This window comes from Elephas maximus, chromosome 27 (assembly GCF_024166365.1).
Source record: "Elephas maximus indicus isolate mEleMax1 chromosome 27, mEleMax1 primary haplotype, whole genome shotgun sequence".
NCBI classification, from domain to species: domain Eukaryota; kingdom Metazoa; phylum Chordata; class Mammalia; order Proboscidea; family Elephantidae; genus Elephas; species Elephas maximus.
Window position 1 is genome coordinate 26022157 of NC_064845.1, and position 21048 is coordinate 26043204.

Here is a 21048-nt window from a genome sequence, read left to right on the forward strand (position 1 = left end):
CTTCTGGTTACCAGAGACTAAGTTATAGGTCTGCAGCCTAGCTGCAAGGGACGCAGAAAATTTGAGTTCTGACTTGTATACTAGAGAGGTGGATCAATAACGCAAATATAGAAAGGCTGTTTAAATGATTATGGCAGTCCTGAATATGACAGGAGTCCACTACTGACGTTATCGTTAGTTACCGTTGAGGCAGCCCCTGTCTCACGGCAACCCCCAGTGTTACAGACCAGAACTGTTCCATAGGGTTTTCTCGGCTGTAGTCTTTATGTAAGTGTATCGCCAGGCCTTTCTTCCACAGGACCACCGGGTGACTTAGGTCAGTAGTCAAGTGCAAGCTGTTTGTGCCACTCAGGCACTTTTCATTACTGACACGCATGCTAAATACTTAAGAGTATTCACCAAAATAAGAAAAATAGAATGTGTAATTTCCAAACCTATACAGAATAAAAACATTACAGAGAGAAAATTTAGTGAATTGATTAGCACGTAAGAAAGAAGAAAAATGGAAGCAAATTAAAAGCATGGTAAATAGAAAAACCCAAATAAGTTTGTAGAAAGAAGTCCAAGTATATTAATCACTATAAATATAAATGAATTAGACATTAATATCAGGCATAAGAATTTAAGTTAAGAAGGATTGGTAGGATAAAGGGGTGGTATATAGTAATTGTAAAAAGAAAAAGTCACGAAGAAAACATAAAGTCTTCAACTTGTATTCACTTAACAATCTAAAGCACGACGTGGGACATAAAATCCAAAGACGCACCTGACCTAAAGTAAAATGGCTGAACTAATGCTAAGGCTCAGTATGACCTTTCACATAGATTCAAACCCTGTTGCTTAGGAACCAACCCTGTCATTAACGAAATTCTTTTCTCTGTGGTCCGGCTAAGGATGTGGATACTACATGTCCTGGGGTCTGTAACCAAACCTTATCGAAACGCTTTGTGTTAGATCTCTTCAGAAAATCTTATATTCTGAGTGAGGTAATGTTTAACAACCTATTCCTGACAGTATCTGTCATGCCATCATCATGTCATCATTTTTTGACGGTCCTGAGACCCCCCCTCTGCAAACACATACCTTGCAATTTTGTCCTTTAGCCAACGTATTCCAGTTGTATTAATGTAACCAGTGATGTTAAAAATCATGCTTTGCTTTGTCTCACCCTTGATTGACCTCAGTCACTGTAAACCAATCAGAACATTGTGTTTTCTATCTCCTCCTATGACACTATGCCTATATGTGCTTTGTACCCCCTCCCTTGGATCTGTGAGCTTCAACCTCTGAGGTTTTCATGATCTCCATTCGAATGACATACTGCCTTCAATACATGTCTTTTATTTTACTTTACCAGAATCGGAGAGTATTTTCTCTACAACATTTGGCATAGTCTTGGTGGGATTTGGTGATGTCTTCCCCAGTGGACCAGGAGGAGCTGAAAAGCCAGAGTCAGGCACTGACAAGCTCCTGCTTTCTCGGACCCCTTGGGACCTGTCCAGACGTGAGTGCTCCCAAGAGTGAGCCCCAAGGATTTCAACATGGATCTTTGGGATTTATCAAAGCCATTTCTCAACTTTCACTTTCTCATTCACTACTTAACAAGTTTGTTGGAGGATTGTGTTTTCAACTACAGTTGGGGTGTTACGAAGTTGCCACTTACGGGTTGTATTCTGTTAAGTGTATTCATGCTCATCTTTCTTTTGTTTTCTGTTTGCCTATTTCTAATTCATGAGTTTTGATTTGTGTGTGTGTGTGTGTGTTCGCGTGCGTGTGTGTGCACTTTAGGTGAGACTGTACAGAGCAAATTAGTTTCTCATTCAACAGTTTATACACAAATTGTTTTGTGACATTGGTGCAATCCCCATAATGTGTCAACAGTCTCCCCTTCACCACCTTCGGTTCCCTGTTTCCATTTATCCCGGTTTTCTGACCCTTTCTGCCTTCTCGCCTTTGCTTTTGGGCAGGTGTTACCCATTTGGTCTCATTTACAATCTAATCCGTGATTTGAATGACTTCTACTGAGGTGCTTTCGGGTCTTACAAGCTGCAAAAATAAACAAATAAATAAAATAAGGGCACAAGTTAACCTCTTAAATGCCACAAGAAAACACATCTCAACTGCAGCAAAATACTCATAGATTTTTTTCAAACCCTGAAGGTGCCCAAGGTCTCAGTGTACCTTTTAAGTTTTTGGACAGTTGTTTATTTTCATGGCCTGGACATTTTGCAGAAATCTTGAGCATGACAAGTCCGCCATCTAGTGGATGAAAAATATAACTCCCTGTGCAAATGTTTCCTTTTTTTTTTTCCTCTAAAGGTGTATTAAGTTTAACGCACTCTTTGGCTGTTAGCACGTACAATGTTTAGTAAGACGGGGAATGCCACCTCCAAAGACCATAGCGGACCTCCTTCTGTGATCCCACCACTTACATGGCCAAAAACTGTGACCCCCATTTCAGTTCAGTATCTTTGGTGGTAGCATGTGCTTACTACAAAAAATCCCTGGCCAATTTGGGGGAGTTTTGAGCTCACTAAATTAACTTTTCTGAGCAGCGAGTTAGAGGCTAAAGGTTCTTGGGCCAATCAGAACCAGTGGGAAGACTATTTTAATTCATTTTTGGAAGCTTCCAAGAGGCAAAATGATGACAGTTTTGTCTACTCCAAGACACAGTGTTCAGGCAAGCAAAATAAATTACAGAATTGCAATGCCAAAGTTCTACTGTCACTACAGCATTTTCTCCTCCTCCCACTGCTCCTCTGGAGGCTGCTTCTCTGTATCCATCTATACCTTCTTGTCCTGATAATACTTTGTGTGAGCTTCCTTGTTACTCCAGGGAATCCTCAAAAGAAACCAAACTAGTAGCTACAAGAGAGACTAAAGCAGTCATTGAGATGCCTTCCAAAATAAAATATCCAAAGGCAGGGGGAAGACTTCCTGAGGTTGCTTTTGCCCCCTGGACTAAAGTGAAACCTCACGCCATTGTGAAAGAATTTCTTGATCCTTGCGAAGAGCAGCAAAAGTTTTGTCAGAAGTTTAAGGTTTTGTCAAAAACTTACGAATCTGGATGAGCAGATTTATGTAATCTATTACACATGTTACTAGAACCCTGGGGATGCTCAAAAGTGGATCAAAAAAAAACCCAAATGATTGCCATCGAGTCAATTCTGACTCATAGCGAGCTACAGGACAGAGTAGAACCACCCCATAGGGTTTCCAAGGGGTGGCTGGTGGATTTGAGCTACCAACCTTCTGGTTACCAGCCAAGCTCTTACCCACTGCATCACCAGAGCTCCATCAAAGGTGTGAGGCTAAATAGAAAAAACCTGAGAAACCATTACCTATACAACCTAATGTCCCAGGTCTAGAATTACTAACTTAGAATAAAGTTATTGTTGCAGATCTTTCCCCAGAAGATAAACTGGGCTAAGGTTCAACCTTATAAACAGGACAAAGATGAAAATGTTTGTAACTATAGGGATTATTTAACTAAACTTTTTGTGGATCATAGTGTTAAATTTAGAAGATGCTGGAGCCAGATCTCTTTCAATTCTATTTTTTTGGAGGGCTCCCCCCCAAACTGTCCGATTCAATTAGACATCATCAATTAAATTGGGAAATGTTGAAACTTCAGGATTGATCTTGGCTTATAAATTAGCCCAAACCGCAGAACAAAGAGCTAGGGAATTGGAGCAGAAGGATAAAACCTGGCAGAATAAATTAATGGCATTACAGTTACAACAATTACAATCTCCAGGTTGTAATAAAGGACTCATACCCCAGTTTGGGAATAGACCCAGGGTTCCTCAATCAGTAGTTCCTGGCATTTGCTATTATTGGAAAAAGTCAGGCACACCAACCTAAAAATGTTCCCAGACCGAAGAAACTAAAGGGAATATCTTAGCTGACACAACCGCCAGACAGGCTGCTTCCCAGTTACCTCTGGATTGTGACGGCCTCAGTTGCGATCAGGACGAAAAGGAGGGCAAAAGGAAATTAGGTAAATAAAATGGGGGTCTTCTTTCACTTTTTCAAAGTCTAATTTCTTAAGAAAGATAAATCAAGTAGAGTTGGGCCTGGCAAAACTTAACTCAAACCTTTGATCCTTCCTGTTTTCCTGATTTCTTGGGTATCCTTAGTAAATATCAGCAGCTGACCTCTGAGGAAGAGATTAAGGACTGGGTATGGAACAAATGTTATCCAGATCCTACTATATGCTTGTGGGCTGGTCCTGTGGACAGGTTCTGTTTTGGTTCCTTGCCTTCATGTCCCCTTACTTTGAGCCTCTTTAATCGAGAAGATCAATTTGCCTGGGGAAAGCCTCATTGATTTCTTGGAATGGCATCTTTGGGGACATTTTGAGTCCACTGCCAACAACATATCTTTTAGCTCCACATCTTCTTACAGGACAAAAACGTTTATGATGCTGAGTGCTTATGGCTCGGACCTTGATAGCCCTTCTTACTGACATTGTCCCAACAAATCCTCCATTCATAACAAATTTCACCTTTGCAGCGACTGCCCTTTAAATACACCCACCAACTTACTGATTGAAGAGTGTAGACAAAAAATTGCTGTTTGGCATAACTTGACTAGTGATCAGGCTAAGGATCCTGATGATAAGAGGGAACCATGGAAAGGGGAGGTGCCTTAGTTGTCCAGTGCCCCTATAACAAAAATACTACAAGTAGATGGCTTTAACAAAGAGAAATTTATTCTCTCACAGTCTAAGAAGCTAGAAGTCTGAAATCAGTGTGCCAGCTCCAGGCTGTCTTACTCATCTAGTGCTGCCATAACAGAAATACCACAAGTGGATGGCTTTAACAAAGAGAAATTTATTTTCTCACAGTCTAGTAGGTTACAAGTCCAAATTCAAGGCGTTGGGAAGGCTTTCTCTCTTTCAGTTTTGGAGGAAGGCTTCCCCTGGTCAAGGAGCTTCTCAGGCACAGGGACCCTGTGTCCAGAGGACAAACTCTGCTCCTGGTGCTGCTTTCTGGGTGGTATGAGGTCCCCAACTCTGCTTGTTTCTCTTTCCTTTTATCTCTTGAGAGATAAAAGGTGGTGCAGGCCACACCCCAGGGAAACTCCCTTTAAGTTGGATGAGGGAGGAGACCTGAGTAAGGGTGATGTTACAATCCCACCCTAATCCTCTTAACATAAAATTACAATCACAAAATGGAGAACAACCACACAATACTGGGAATCATGGCCTAACCAAGTTGACAATATTTTGGGGGACAGAATTCAATCCATGACACAGGTGATGCCTTTTTATCTCTGTTGGCTCTGGAGGAAGGTCCTTGTCATCATCTTCCTTGGTCTAGGAATCTAGAGTCCAAATGATGCACTCTGCTCCTGACACTGCTTTCTTGGTGGTATGAGGTCCCCATGACTCTCTGCTCACTTGTCTCTTTTATATCTCGAGAGAGATTGGCTTAATCTTGTAGATTGAGTCCTGCCTGATTAACATAACTGCAATTAATCCCACCTTGTTAACATTATAGAGATAGGATTTACAACACATAGGAAAGTCACATCAGATGACAAAATGGTGGGCAATCACACAATACTGGGAATCAGGGCCTAGCCAAATTGATACACGTATTTTGGGGGGATACAATCCAATCCATGACATTCCACCCTTTAGCCCCCCAAAATTCATGTCCTTGCCTCATGTAAAACACACTCACCCCATTATATCATAGCAAAAGTCTTAATTCAACGCCAAGTCTGAAATCAAAAATTCCGCTTCATCTGTGAAATCTAGAATACAAGTTTTCTGCTTCCAAAATGCAGTGGTGAAACAGACACAAGCTAGACATTTCCATTACAAACGGGAGAAATTGGAGGTAAAGAAGGACTAACAGGCACCAGGTAAGTTAGCAGAACAATGGCCTTGCCCTGCAGACTCTAGGTATCGGCCACACTCTCCAGATTCTAAGCAAAGGCCCCTCAGCCCTGGCACGGCAGATCTGCCCCCTCAGCTTTAGGTGCACCATTCTCTTAGGCCATCTGAGTGGCAACTCCACCCTTAGAAACTCCAGAGGCCATGGCTTCCCCATTTGAGACCCCAGAGGTCCTGGACATACCCTTTGAGACTGAAACAGCTTAGCTTCCTGTGTTCCTTGTTTCTTCAGCTTCTGCTTCTTGGTTTCTTAGCCTCTCAGCCCTTTGGGCCTCACCTCCCACATCTGCCCTACTGGGGCAAGTGTTCCAAAGCTCTTTAGGTCCACTGATAGGTGCCTGGAGGTACCCCACTCCACCAGTAAACTTCAGCCAGAAGGCACTCAGCTCTCTCATTCCATGGATCAGCAAACCTAGCTCCACGGATAAGTGCCCAAAGGCACCTCACTCCACCAGGAAGCCTCCTGTGCAAAGGCACATAGCACTCTCGCTTCATGGGTTGGCTCCAGCACCGTCTTGTGCCAGTTTCCTGGTTCTGCTGCTGCTGCTTCTTGCCATCTGCTCCGTCTCCAGTGTGATGGCTCTCCTTACTTCCTGAGTCCTCACCCGAATTGTCTTTGATGTGTATAATAACACCAACTATCTCTTCTAGGCAAACTAGGCTTCTATTACACTTTAAAACTCTTGCAGCTGCTACCCATTCAGTTTCAAAACTGAATCCATATTTTTTCTTTAAAATTTTTATTGTTCTGTAAGTGAAAGTTTACAAATCAAGTCAACCTTTCACATAAAAAACTTATATACACCTTGCTAGATACTCCCAATTGCTCTGCCCCTAATGTGACAACGCACTTCCTCCCTCCACTCTTTTCGTGTCCATTCCGCCAGCTTCTAACCCCCGCTACCCTCTCATCTCCCCTCCAGACAGCAGATGCCAACATAGTCTCAAGTGCCCGCCTGATCCAAGAAGCTCACTCCTCACCAGTATCCCCCTCCATCCCTTTGTCCAGTCCAATCCCTGTCTGAAGAGTTGGCTTTGGGAATGGTTCCTGTCCTGGGCCTAGAGAAGGTCTGGGGGCCATGACCACTGGGGTCCTTCCAGTCTCAGTCAGACCATTAAATCTGGTCTTTTTACAAGAATTTGAGGTCTGCATCCCACTGCTCTCCTGCTCCGTCAGGGGTTCTCTGTTGTGTTCCCTGTCAGGGCAGTCATCGGTTGTAGCCAGGCATCATCTAGTTCTTCTGGTCTCAGGTTGATGTAGTCTCTGGTTTATGTGGCTCTTTCTGTCTCTTGGGCTCGTAATTACCATGTGTCCTTGGTATTCTTCATTCTTGTTTGGTCCAGTGGGCTCAGACAAATTGATGCATCTTAGATGGCCCCTTGCTAGCATTTAAGACCCCAGCCGCGACTTTCCAAAGTGGGATGCAGAATGTTTTTTTGAAAGACATTATTATGCCAATTGACTTAGATGTCCCCTGAAACCATGGTCCGGAAGCCCCCGCCACTGCTACGGTGGCCTTCGAAGCATTCAGTTTATTCAGGAAACTTCTTTGCTTTTGGTTTAGTCCAGCTGTGCTGACCTCGTCGGTATTGTGTGTTGTCTTTCCCTTCACCTAAAGTAGTTATCTACTATCTAATTAGTAAATACCCCTTTCCTACCCTCCCTCCCTCCCCCCTCTTGTAACCATCAAAGAATATTGTCTTCTCTGTTTACACTATTTCTCAAGTTCTTATAATGGTGGTCTTATACAATATTTGGAAACACTGGTGGCATAATGGTTAAGTGCTATGGCTGCCAACCAAAGGGTTGGCAGTTGGAATCTGCCAGGCGCTCCTTGGAAACTCTATGGGGCAGTTCTACTCTGTCCTATAGAGTCACTATGAGTTGGAATCGACTCGATGACACTGGGTTTGGTTTGTTTTTTTGATACAGTATTTGTCCTTTCGCAACTGACTATTTTTAGTCAGCATAATGCCTTCCACATTCCTCCATGTTATGAAATGTTTCACATATTCATCACTGTCCTCTATCGATGCCTAGTATTCCATTCTGTGAATATAGCATAATTTATTTATCCAGTCATCCATCGATGGGCATGTTGGTTGCTTCCATCTTTTTGCTGTTGTAAACAGTGCTGCAATGAACATGGGTGTGCATATATCTGTTCCTGTAAAGGCTCTTATTAATCTAGGATATATTCCAAGGAGTGGGATTGTTGGATCATACAGTAGTTCTATTTTTAGCTTATTAAGGAAGCGCCAAATCGATTTCCAAAGTGGTTGTACCATTTTACATTCCCACCAGCAGTGCACAAGTGTTCCAGACTCTCCACAACCTCTCCAACATTTATTGTTTTGTGTTTTTTGGACTAATGCCAGCCTTGTTGGAGTGAGATGGAATCTCATTGCAGTTTTGATTTGCATTTCTCTAATGGCTAATGGAAGTGAGCACTTCCTCATGTATCTGTTAGCCACCTAAATGTCTTCTTTAGTGAAGTGTCTGTTCCTTTCTTTTGCCCATTTTCTAATTGGATTATTTGTCTTTTTATAGTTGAATTTTTGCAGTATCATGTAGATTCTAGAGATCAGACACTGATCGGAAATGTCATAGCCAAAAACTTTTTCCCAGTCTGTAGGTAATCTTTTTACTCTTTTGGTGAAGTCTTTCGATGAGCATAGGTGTTTCATTTTTAGGAACTCCCAGTTATGGAGTTCTTCTTCTGCATTGTTAATAATGTTTTGTATACTGTTTATACCATGTATTAGGGCTCCTAATGTTGTCCCTGTTTTTTTCTCCCAAGATCTTTATCGTTGTAGATTTTATATTTAGATCTTTGATCCATTTTGAATTTGCTTTTATGCAGGGTGTGAGGTATGGGTCTTATTTCATTTTTTTGCAGATGGATTTCCACTTATGCTAGCACCATTTGTTAAAAAGACAGTCTTTTCCCCATTTAACTGATTTGCGGCCTTGGTCAAATATCAGCTGCTCATATGTGGATGGATTTATGTCTGGATTCTCAATTCTGTTCCACTGGTCTATGTATCTGTTGTTGAACAAGTACTGAGCTGTTTTGACGACTGTGGCTGTATAATAGGTTCTAAAATCAGGTAGAGTGAGGCCTCCCACTTTGTTCTTCTTTTTCAGTAATGCTTTACTTATCCACGGCCTTTTTCCCTTCCATATGAAGTTGGTGATTTGCTTCTCCATCTCATTAAAAAATATTGTTGGGATTTGGATCAGAATTGCATTGTATCTATAGATTGCTTTTGGTAGAATAGACGTTTTTACAATGTTAAGTCTTCCTATCCATGAGCAAGGTATGTTTTTCCACTTATGTAGGTCTCTTCTGGTGTCTTGCAGAAGATTTTTGTAGTTTTTTTTGTGTAAGTCTTTTACATCTCTGGTAACATTTATTCCTAAGTATTTTATCTTCTTGGGGACTACTGTAAATGGTGTTGATTTGGTGGTTTCCTCTTCGATGTTCTTTTTGTTAGTGTAGAGGGATCCAATGGATTTTTTATGTTTATCTTGTATCCTGATTCTCTGCTGAACTCTTCTATTAGTTTCAGTAGTTTTCTTCAGGATTCCTTAGGATTTTCTGTGTATAAGATCATGTCATCTGCAAATACAGATACTTTGACTTCTTCCTTACCAATCTGGATGTCCTTTATTTCTTTACCTCGCCTAATTGCTCTGGGTAGGACCTCCAGCCAGATCAAGAGTGGTGATAAAGGGCATACTTGTCTGGTTCCCATTCTAAAGGGGAATGCTTCCAGGCTCTCTTCATTTAGGATGATGTTGGCTATTGGCTTTGTATAAATGCCCTGTATTATGTTGACAAATTTTTCTTGTATTCCTGTTTTGCTGAGAGTTTTATCATGAATGGGTGTTGAACTTTGTCAAATGCCTCTTCTGCATCAATTGATAAAATCATGTGATTCTTGCCTTTTATTTATGTGGTGGATTACATTAATTGTTTTTCTAATGTTGAACCATCCCTGTATACCTGGTATGAATCCCACTTGCTCATGGTGAATTATTTTTTGAAATGTTGTTGAATTCTATTGGCTAGAATTTTGTTGAGGATTTTTGCATCTACATTCATGAGGAATACAGGTCTATAATTTTCTTTTCTTGTGGTGTCTTTACCTGGTTTTGGTATCAGGGATATGGTAGCTTCATGGAATGAGTTTTTAAGTATTCCATCCTTTTCTACGCTCTGAAATACCTTTAGTAGTAGTGGCGTTAACTCTTCTCTGAAAGATTGGTAGAACACTGCAGTGAAGCCATCCAGGCTAGGACTTTTTTTTGTTGGGGGTTTTTCGATTGCCTTTTCAATCTCTTCTTTTGTTATGGGTCTATTTAGTTGTTCTACCTCTGTTTGTGTTAGTTTAGGTATGTAGTGTGTTTCTAGGAATTCATCCATTTCTTCTAGGTTTTCAAATTTGTAAAAGTACAATTTTTCATCATAATCTGATATGATTCTTTTAATTTCAGTTGGGTCTGTTGAAATATCATGCATCCCATTTCTTATTGGGGCTATTTGCTCCCTCTCCTGTTTTTCTTTTGTCACTTTGGCCAATGGTTTATCACTTTCGTTGATTTTTTCAAAGAACCAGCTTTCGGTCTTGTTAATTCTTTCAATTGTTTTTCTGTTTTCTATTTCATTTAGCTCTGCTGTAATTTTTATTGTTTTCTTCTGGTGTCTGAGGATTTCTTTTGTTGTTCTCTTTCTATTTGTTCAAGTTGTAGGGATAATTCTTTGATTTTGACCCTTTCTTCTTTTTGTATGTGTTCATTTATTGATATAAATTGACCTCTGAGCACTGCTTTTACTGTGTCGCAAAGGTTCTCATAGGAAGTGTTTTCATTCTCATTGGATTCTGTGAATTTCTTTAGTCTATCCTTAATGTCTTCTATACTCCAGTCTTTTTCGAGCAAGGTATTGTTCAGTTTCCAAGTATTAGATTTCTTTTCCCTGCTTTTTCTGTTATTCATTTCTAGTTCTATGGCTTTATGGTCAGAGAAGATTCTTTGGAATGTTTCAATCTTTTGGATTCTGTGGTCTATTGTAGAGAATGTTCCATGTGCATTGGAAAAGAAAGTATATGTGGCTGCTGTTGGGTGGAGTGTTCTGTATATGTCTGTGAGGTCGGGTTGGTTGATTGTGGCGTCGAGATCTTCCGTGTCTTTATTGAGCTTCTTTCTGTATGTCCTGTCCTTCGTCGAAAGTGGTGTGTTGAAGTCTCCTACTATTATTGTGGCACTGTTTCTCTCACTTTTTAATACTGATAGAGTTTGTTTTATGTGTCTTGCAGCCCTGTCATTGGGTGCAAAAATATTTAATATGGTTATATCTTTTTAGTATATTGTCCCTTTAATCATTATATAGTGTCCTTCCTTATCCTTTCCGATGGATTTAACTTTAAAGTCTCTTTTGTCACAAATTACTATTGCCACTCCTGCTCTTTTTTGATTGTTGTTTGCTTGATATATTTTTTTCCACCCTTTGCATTTTAGTTTGTTTGTGTCTCTAAGTCTAGGGTGTGTCTCTCGTAAGCAGCATATAGAGGGATTTTTTTTTAATCCATTCTGCCACTCTCCATCTCTTTATTGGTGCATTTAGTCCATTTACATTCAGCGTAGTTATGGATAGGTATGAATTTTTTTTCTTTAATGAATATAGTGCTGTCATTTTGAGGTCTTTTTTTGTGTGTTGTTGACAGTTTCTTTTTCGCACTTAATTTTATGTGCTGAATAGTTTACCTTTCCTCATATTCCTTGTTGTTGATTTTTTTTTCTGGTGAGTCTGTATTTTTTTCTTGCATTTTATTTTCACGTGTTGGATATTTTGTCTCTTTTGTGTTTACCTTATTATTTACCCTTACTTTTCTAAATTTAAACCTAACTTTTATTTCGGTGTATTGCCTTGTCTTTGTCTCCATATGGAAGGTCTATGACTATATTTCTTAGTCCCTCTTTATTTTTTTAATGTTGTCTTCTTTTACATAATAACATCACTTTTTCCCTGTTTTAAGCTTTTTTTTTAAATAATTTTTGTTGTGCTTTAAGTGAAAGTTTACAAATCAAGTCAGTCTGTCACATATAAGCTTATATACACCTTACTCCATACTCCCACTTACTCTTGAGCGTTTTTTAAATTTTGATTTATTTTTTTGATTTCACTGTCTTGGTTGACTTCTGATTGCTCCGCCCAGTGTTCTAGTCTTGGGCTGATACCTAATATTATTGATTTTCTAACCAACGAACTCCCTTTAGTATTTCTTGTAGTTTTGGTTTGGTTTTTATGAATTCCCTAAACTTCTGTTTATCTGGAAATGTCCTAATTTGACCTTCATATTTGAGACACAGTTTTGCTGGATATATGATTCTTGGCTGGCAATTTTTTGCCTTCAGTTTTTTATATAAGGCATCCTATTGCCTTGTTGCCTGCATGGTTCCTGCCATGTACTCCGAGCTTATTCTTATAGACTCTTCTTTGTAGGTGACGTTTCGTTTATCTCTAGATGCTCTTAAAATTCTCTCTTTATCTTTGGTTTTGGAAAGTTTGACTATAATATGTTTTGGTGCCTTTCTTTTAACATCTACCTTATGTGGAATTCAATGAGCATCTTAGAGAGATATCTTTTCATCTTTCACGATATCAGGGAAGTTTTCTGCCAACAATCTTCAATGATTCTCTCTGTATTTTCCGTTATCCCTCCCTGTTCTGGTACTGCAGTCATTCATAGGTATTTATCTTGTTAGAGTCCCACATGATTCTTAAGGTTTCTTCATTTTTTTCAAATTCTTTTATATGATTTTTCTTGTAATATATTGGTGCCAAGTGCTTTATTTTCAACTTCAGAGATTCTGCTTTCCACTTGCTCAGTTCTGCTCCTCTGACTTTCTATTCAGTTGCTCCTTCTGTAATTTTATTGTTACTCTTCTGAGTTTCTAATTGCTGTCTGTCCATGGATTTTTCCAGCTTATTAAATTTTTCAATATGTTCTTGTATAACCTTTTTCATTTCTTCAACTACTTTCTCTCTGTGTTCCTTGGCTTGTTCTGCGTATCTCCTCATTTCCTTCCTGATGTCTTGAAGGGTTCTGTATATTAATCTTTTGTATTCTGCCTTTGGCAATTCCAGGAAGGCACTTTCATCTAGAAGATCCCTTGATTCTTTGTTTTGAGAGCTTGTTGAGGTGATCATGGTCTGTTGCTTTATGTGACTTGATATCTACTGTTTTCCCTGAGCCATCTATAAGTTATTGTATTAGTTTATTTTATGTTTGCTTACTGTGTTGTAGCTTTTTGCTTTGGTTTGTTCTGATATTCCCAAATGGGTTGCCTCGGTGAGCTAGCTTGATTATTTTCACCTTTGGAGCTCTGATGTCCTGTCCCTGGATAGCTACAGCTGTTATCAGGTATATCAGTCTAGGGGTCCATTCAATTTTCTTGCATGAATTCAGCTCAGGTGTCCAGGTAGCCGATTATCAATATGTGGTACAGGCTTTGTCCTACAGTCTTAGAGGGGCAGGGGTGATTGGTGTAGGTACTGGTACCTGATTGCAGCAGGACATCATACTCTGAACAAGGCCGGGGTCCTGAGAATCGTCCCCCACATGTCTCTGAGGAAAACATGAACCTGTTCCCTAGAGCCTATAGGTGGGGGGGGGAGGGCTCTGCAGACAGACCATGGGCACCCAATGTTTTGGATTGTAAGGACTGGGAGGTACCAGTTCTCCTTGGATCCTTGTCACGGGTGGCTGGGTGACCTGAGTGGAGCCTCCAGTCCTCTAGCCCCTGATGTGGGTAGGTGAGGACCCTGTGTAATAAGCAAAGCAATGTCAAACATCAAATTCTCACCTCTCAACCACAGAGCTGAAACAGTTGTAGTCTGCCAAGGAGGGCCTATTCTCCTGAAATAGGCCTACACAAGTCCATGCAGAGGGGAAAGGTACTCAAAGTTCATGGACTGTTTATGCCTAGACAGGAGCCGCTCCTGTCCTGAGCTCTTCTGCTTAATGGAGCTGGCAAATTATCTTTTCCCCTAATTGCAAATTTATTCCTTCTCCAAGGCTGGGAGAATGGCTCTAGGTGCTGAGTAGGACCTATCTCAGGGCCAGGGAAATCAGCTGCTGAAGCCAGCTTGGGATCGGGGAGGGGGTGGTGTGGTAAAATATACGCAGGTACTTACCTTTTGCCAAGAGCACCGTTTTCTCTGGTTCCAGAGGTATGAGTAGGCTGTGTGGCTGGCTGCTTCTCCCTGAGGAAACTGCTGCCAAACACTAGTACCAGCCTGCCACAGCCACTCCCAGGAATGGTGCCTGAGTGCTCCCAGGGATTCAGGTCCAGTAACGCCTCTCTGCTTCTGAAATGTCTCTTCCTCCCCCTGACTCTCAGTTCATTTTCTAACCTGCCTTTGATGTTCAGGGCTCCTGGCTTGTCATAAATATACTCATTTCACTTGTTTTTTCAGGTCTTTGTTGTAAGAGGGCTCACTGGAAGCATTTGTTTATTCCACCATTTTGGTCACTCCCTCCTCTGCATCCATATTTTAGGTATCTGTTAGAGCAGTACCTCACTCCTGGTAACAAATTCTGTCTTGGTTATCTAGGGCTGCTATGACAGGAATACCACAAGTGGATGGCTTTAAGATGGAGAATTATTCTCTCAGTCTAGGAAGCTAGAAGACAGAATTCAGGGTGCAAGCTCCAGACGATGGATTTCTCTCTCTGTTAGCCCTGGAGGAAGGTCCTTGTCATCAATCTTCTCTTGGTCTAGGAGCCTCTTAGTGCAGGAACCTCAGTTCCAAAGGACGCACTCTTCTCCTGGTGCTACTTCTTGATTGTGTTAGGTCCCTGTGTCTGTCTGCTCACTTCTGTCTGGTATGTCAAAATAGATTGGCTTAAGATACAATCTAATTTTGTATATTGAGTCCTGCCTCATTAACATAACTGCTACTAATCCCATCTCATTAACATCATAGAGATAGGATTTACAACACGCAGGAAAATCCCATCAGATGACAAAATTGTGGACAGTCGCACAATACTTGCTATGGAGCCTAGCCAAATTGATACACATATTTTGGGGGGACACAATTCAATCCATGACAGGACAGTTGTAAAATCAGTAAGAATACTTTCCTTTGGGAAAGGCCAGATTCAAAACCAGTTATCTTCAAGGACTTACACATCCTTTGGTCATGACCTTTCATGTGAAGGATCATGGAGCAGGGACAAGACAATGGGAATTTTACATAAATATTTTTGGGGACACTTTGGAAGGCTTCAAATCAAGTAGCGAGGCTGTGCTCTGTTTGTTCTGAGTATAATGGAGGTAAAATCTACCAACCGTCACCAGAGGGATACCCTCATCATCAGGGTATCTCTTGGGAGATACCCATTGCTAATAGGACCTGTGTTCAAATAGTAAGTGGATTTTATTCAACTAACTTCCTCCAATGGTTATACATTTGTTTTAGTTGTGATTTGTGGATATTCACATTTAGTAGAAGATTTTCCCTGTCACCAAGCTATGGCAACTTTTGTGGCTAAGAAATTGCTGGAAAATATCGTTTGCACTTGCGGCTCCAGCCATCCTTTGCAGTGATTTAGGTACCCCACTTTACTGGACAAGTGATTGCTGCTATTTGTAAAATATTTCCTGTTTTTTGTCAGCTCCATTGTTCTTACCACACGCAGTCCTCTGGATTTGTAGAACGGAACAATGGTATCATAAAGACCTAATTGGCAAAACTTTCGTCTTCAGTGTGGCTGACCTGACCCTCATAAATTGACCCCTTATGAGATAATTGCAGGGTAGCCAATGAATTTACCTTATTTATCAGGAACTGCTGATTCAGATTTGATCGAAGCCAATTTATTAAAATATTGCCAGGCCTTAATTCATTATGCCAAGGAGTATGCTCCTCAAGCAAGCATTTGATGGCGGAGGTACAATGCCTCCTCTTGCACCTAGCAACTATGTTTATTGGAAGACACACCAATTAAAGGATTCACTTGAGCCTTGTTGGAAGGGTCCATACCTATTCCCCCTAATTCATCTTTGTGTGGCTAAATTATGAGGAGTTAAGGAGTGGGTCCATTTATCTCAACTGAAAAAGACTACAGCACCTGTTTGTACTAGAAGTCACAGAAGAACTCAAAGTGAAATTCACTTGTGTTCAAACATGAAGTAGATGACTACAAGAGTGGATGACTTACCCCAGGTCATGGAGCTGGAACATGCAGGTGGCTAAGCTTTAGACTGTGTTCTACTGCTATCTTTCTAGCTTTAGCTTTTCTGTATGTTATATACTTCAGAATTATTTTTTGGTAAACATTTATGCAACTTTTGGAGATTTTTGGAGTTAGTTTGGTAATTTTAACCAAACCCATTGCTGCTGAATTCTTTCTGACTCATAGCGACCCCATAGGACAGAGTAGAACTGCCCCATAGGGTTTCCAAGGAGCACTTGGTCCATTTGAACTGCAGACCTTTTGGTTAGCAGCAGAATGTTAACTACTACACCATCAGGGTTTCCTTGGTAATTACAGGCACAGTTATTTTTTCTGAATGTTTGTGGTAGTATTCCTTTTCCATATTTGTGTTCTAATCATGACTCCCATTACTGCTTTAATACCTTTATTGTTTCCTTTTTCTATTGCTTGGTAAGAAAATGCTTTTATCAAATTAGTTATTTCAGTAGCCGGTGCTAACAATTTAATTGAGTGCGGGATGCATCACTCTTCCCCTCAGTCTACACAAGATCATACCGATCCTTTTGCTGTGCCAGTATTAGATTATAAATCCACACCTGATTTTACTGTTGATTTTGAGAAACTCTTTAAATGGGCTATCCATGTCACATTATGGCTACTTCCAGAATTACCCACTTATCCATCAACTCCCTGTTTCAATCTTACCAATGCGTGGTTAGAATGTTTTATTCTATCCACACCATGCAATCTTTTTCTTGATGCTGTTCAATATTACTCTACAGTAGTAGCAGATAGTCATTTTAAAAATAATAAAAAACTCTCAGTTTGTGCGTGACTCAAGGATCCCTGGAATTTGGAGAATTATCCATTCGTGATGATTCATTAACTGCAAAGTGACTCAGAAGGGCCAATCAGTCCATCCCATTTCCTTATATTCAAACCTGGGCAGGCATGTTGTGTGCCCCATCTAGATGTGTCTTTTTGTGTGGAGGATCAGCTTATTCAAGGAAAAACTCTGATAAGTCACTCTATATTTGGGCATTGTCATGTTTACATGGTTGGAATATATGCTAGGCCCATGTACCTTAAAGATGCTAGGAGTTACCATGAGTATTCATTCATACAATGACACCTTGCTATGGAACAGTAACTTGAAATTAATATCCATAAAGAAGATAGAACTTGTCCTCTCAGATAATCCCATCATTTATTACCCAGGATGGGGAGATCCTTCTTATGTGCTGTTGTGCCCTGGCTTGGTACTATGCAATAGAACATCCCATTAGCAATTTACCTGCCACTATGGCTAAAATTGTTGATGATGTGGCCAATGGAATGGCCGCCCAATGAAAACTTTAGAATCATTGGCAAAAGTAGTATTGGACCATGGCATAGTTCTAGATTTCCTCTTAGCCCAGCAAGCTCCATTGCTAACGCCTGTTGTTGCTCTTGGATTAACTGGAGATGTTGAACAGGATATTGCTAAGATTCATCCAGTGGCTGTTTGGTTACAGTCTATACCCCCTATAACTTTACCATTCTTTTTTTATATCTTCAATTGGCTACTTAATAGTGCAGGTTCTTGGTTACGGTCTCTGTCGCAAACTGGGTTAATTATTTTAACAATAATCTTTATTATTGGAATTATAAAATGTGTTATGCGATGTGCATCTACAACAGGAACTGATAACCCTGCTTCATCTCATGCTCAAAGAATTATGCATATCAACACTGCATTCAGGAGCCCAAAATCAGAGAAGCCTTATGACTTATGTTAGCCATTTGAAAGTAAGTCAGGTTGTTCCTCCAATGTGGCCATACCCTATCCACTCCCCATACCGAAATCACTGAAGACAGCTGCTCAGCCATAGCATGATGGACGTACTGGAGCTGCCCAGCAACCAAGATACCGATGGCCCCTGATTATGGGGGAAAAGGGGCTTAACGTGAAAAACTAGAAAGGCATAAATTATGAAGGTTGAGCCACCACCTGGGAGTAGCATATTGACAAACTCATGCAGAAGACATTATGCCCATAACTGTGAAAAAAGGATGTTCTTCAGAACCCTTGATCAAAAGAACAGAATGATGTGGGATATAAAATCAAAAGAGGCATCTGATGTAAAGTAAAATGGGTGAACTAATGCTAAACACACAGATTCAAACCCTGTTGCTTAGGAACCAACCCTGTCATTAAGGAAACTCTATTCTTTGTGGTCAGGCTAAGAATGTGGATATTACATGTCCTGGTGTCTGTAACCAAACCTTATTGAAAGTTTTTGTGTTAAATCAGTCCAGAAAATCTTCTGTTCTGAGCAAGGTAATGTTTAGCAATCTGTTCCCGACAGTATCTGTTACGCCATCATCATGTCATCATTTTGTGATGGTTATGAGACCCTCTCCACAAACACATACCTTGCAATTTTGTCCTTTAGCCAATTAATGTATGAATTTTTTTTTTAGCTATATGTAACCACTAATGTTAAAAATCATGTTTTGCTTTCTCCCACCTTTGATTGATTTCAGTCACTGTAAACCAATCAGAATATTGTGTTTTGTAGTTCCTCCCATGGCATATAACTATGTGTAATTTGCACTCTCTCCCTTGGATCCATGAGCTTCGGACTCTGAGGTTCTCACGGTCTCCATTTGAATGACATATTGGCTTCAATAAATGTCTTTGATTTTACTCTAACAGAATTGGAGAATCTCTCTACAACAAGCATAATTTGGCGAAACTACTTGGAGAATCAGCAAATGCACCATCAAAAACTAATAGACAAAGAGGCAAAAGGTTTAAATAAAATCAATAAGCTTAATATCAGCATTTACATAAAATCAGTAGTAGACAACTATCCACACCACTCCCTCAAGACAGTAAGCCCAGCCATTTTACAGGTGAATTTTACCAAACTTACAAAAGCAAACATATTTCTTTTATTTAAAACAGTAAATAGGAAGCTAAAAACACAGGACCCAGAGACCAGGTGTGTAGTACAAAGACTTGATGCAGCAGGTGCTGTTCAGACACCTTGCCTTTTAACCCCAAACAGTTGCTGTCAGGCTGATTCTGACTCATGGAGACCCCACATGTGTCAGAGTAGAACTATACTCCATAGGGTTTTAAATGTTTGATTGTTTTTTGGAACTAGACCCAAAAGCCTTTCTTCTGAGGCGCCTCTGGGTAGACTCGAATCTCCAGCCTTTCAGTTAGCAGCCAAGCACGTTAACCGTTTGTCTCAACCTTCTGACATATTCAACTTTTTGATAAGTGCAGTCATTTAAGCAACAGGACCATTCAGAGCCACTTCATTTATTCAAAAAGTCTTCCACATGACTGCTTCAAGGGTATCTTGGCTGGTGATGGCTCTTCTGTGGTTCAAACCCATGCAAAATGCATATAATATACTTCTGTAAGAAAATATACAATAATTGTATGTGTAGTATGATATAAACTCTGGGAGGGAAAAAAGCAGACAAATATCTATGAAGAATAAGAAAGACTGGAAGAAAATATACCACAATGTTAAGTGAAGTTAAGTTTGAATGACAGAAGTGTGAGTCATTTCTTCTCTTTTGGATTTTTCTTTAGTGAGAAATAATTTAGTAGTTTCCAAATATATTGATGCTTCTTATTAAACTTAAAAACTGTTAATGGTTCTATTACTTCATTGAAACAAACAGAAAACAACTAGCAAAATAGCAAAAGAAAACCTAACCGTATCAATGAGAACATTAAAATTGAATGGACTAAACACGCCAGTCCAAAGGCAGAGATTATGTGACTGGATAAAACAGCAAGATCCAACAATGGGTCTTGCTGCTTACAAGAGGAACACCTTAGATTCAAAGACACAAGTAGTTGAAAATAAAGAATAGAAAAAGATATAGTATGTAAATAGTAACCATAAGAGAGCTGGAATGGCTATATTAATATCACATTAAATAGACTTTAAAACAAACATTACTATGGACCTTTTTGATAGTCAATACATCTAGAATATATAACAATTATAAATGTCCTTCAACAACAGACCCCCAAAATGCATGAAGCAGATACCGGAAGGATTAAAAGAGGAAATAGACAATTTATCAATAATAGTTAGGACTTTCAATACCCCACTCTCAGTCATTGATGGAATAACTACAGAAGACTTTAACACTACTCATCAACTTGACATAACTGATATTTATAAAATGCCCAAGGACTGCAGAACACATGCTCTTTTCAAGTATACATGGAACATTTTCCAGGGTAGGCCTTATACAGGAGCCAAAAACAAGTCTCAATAAAATTAAAAAGACTGAAATTATGCAAAGTGTGTTCTCTGATTCTCTGACCACAATGGAATTAAATTAGAAATCCACAACAGAAAGAAATATGAGAAAACACCAAATACTTGAAAATTAACGCACTTCAAAATAATCCATGCATCAAAGAAGAAAACAGAAGAGACATTAAAAATAATTTGGACTTAATGAAAACAAAAACACAACATATCAAAACATATGGGATGTATCTCAAGCATTGCTTGTAAAGAAATGTATAACTTTAAATGCCTGTGATAGAAAGAAGAGAAGTCTCAAATAAAAAAACCTAAGCTTTCACCTTAGGAAACTACAAAACAGTGAGCAAGCTAAACAGAAAGCAAGCAAGAGGGATGAAATAATACTGTAGCTGAAAGAAAAACCCGGAGAAAATCAAATAAACCAAGAGTTGGCTTTTTGAAAAGATCAACAAAATTGACAAACCTTTAACCTTTGGCTAGACTGACCAAGAAAACGAAAGAGAAGACACCGATTACCAAAATCAGGAACGAAAGAGGGGGCACCACTACCAACCCTACAGAAATGAGAAGAATTATAAGGGGTCTGCCCGCCCTCCGCCTCGGTCCGCTCGGGCTCTTCTC

At 39.9% G+C, this 21048-nt stretch overlaps 1 protein-coding gene and 1 long non-coding RNA gene across 2 annotated transcripts in view; one reads left to right on the top strand and one right to left on the bottom strand.

The window, feature by feature from the left end:
• LOC126068361 (uncharacterized) overlaps positions 1 to 21048 on the top strand; it is a 515560-nt gene that overhangs the window by 164696 nt on the left and 329816 nt on the right. The window lies entirely within an intron of this gene.
• LOC126068310 (ral guanine nucleotide dissociation stimulator-like) overlaps positions 1 to 21048 on the bottom strand; it is a 1065244-nt gene that overhangs the window by 65373 nt on the left and 978823 nt on the right. The gene's annotated exons all lie outside the window — the stretch shown is intronic.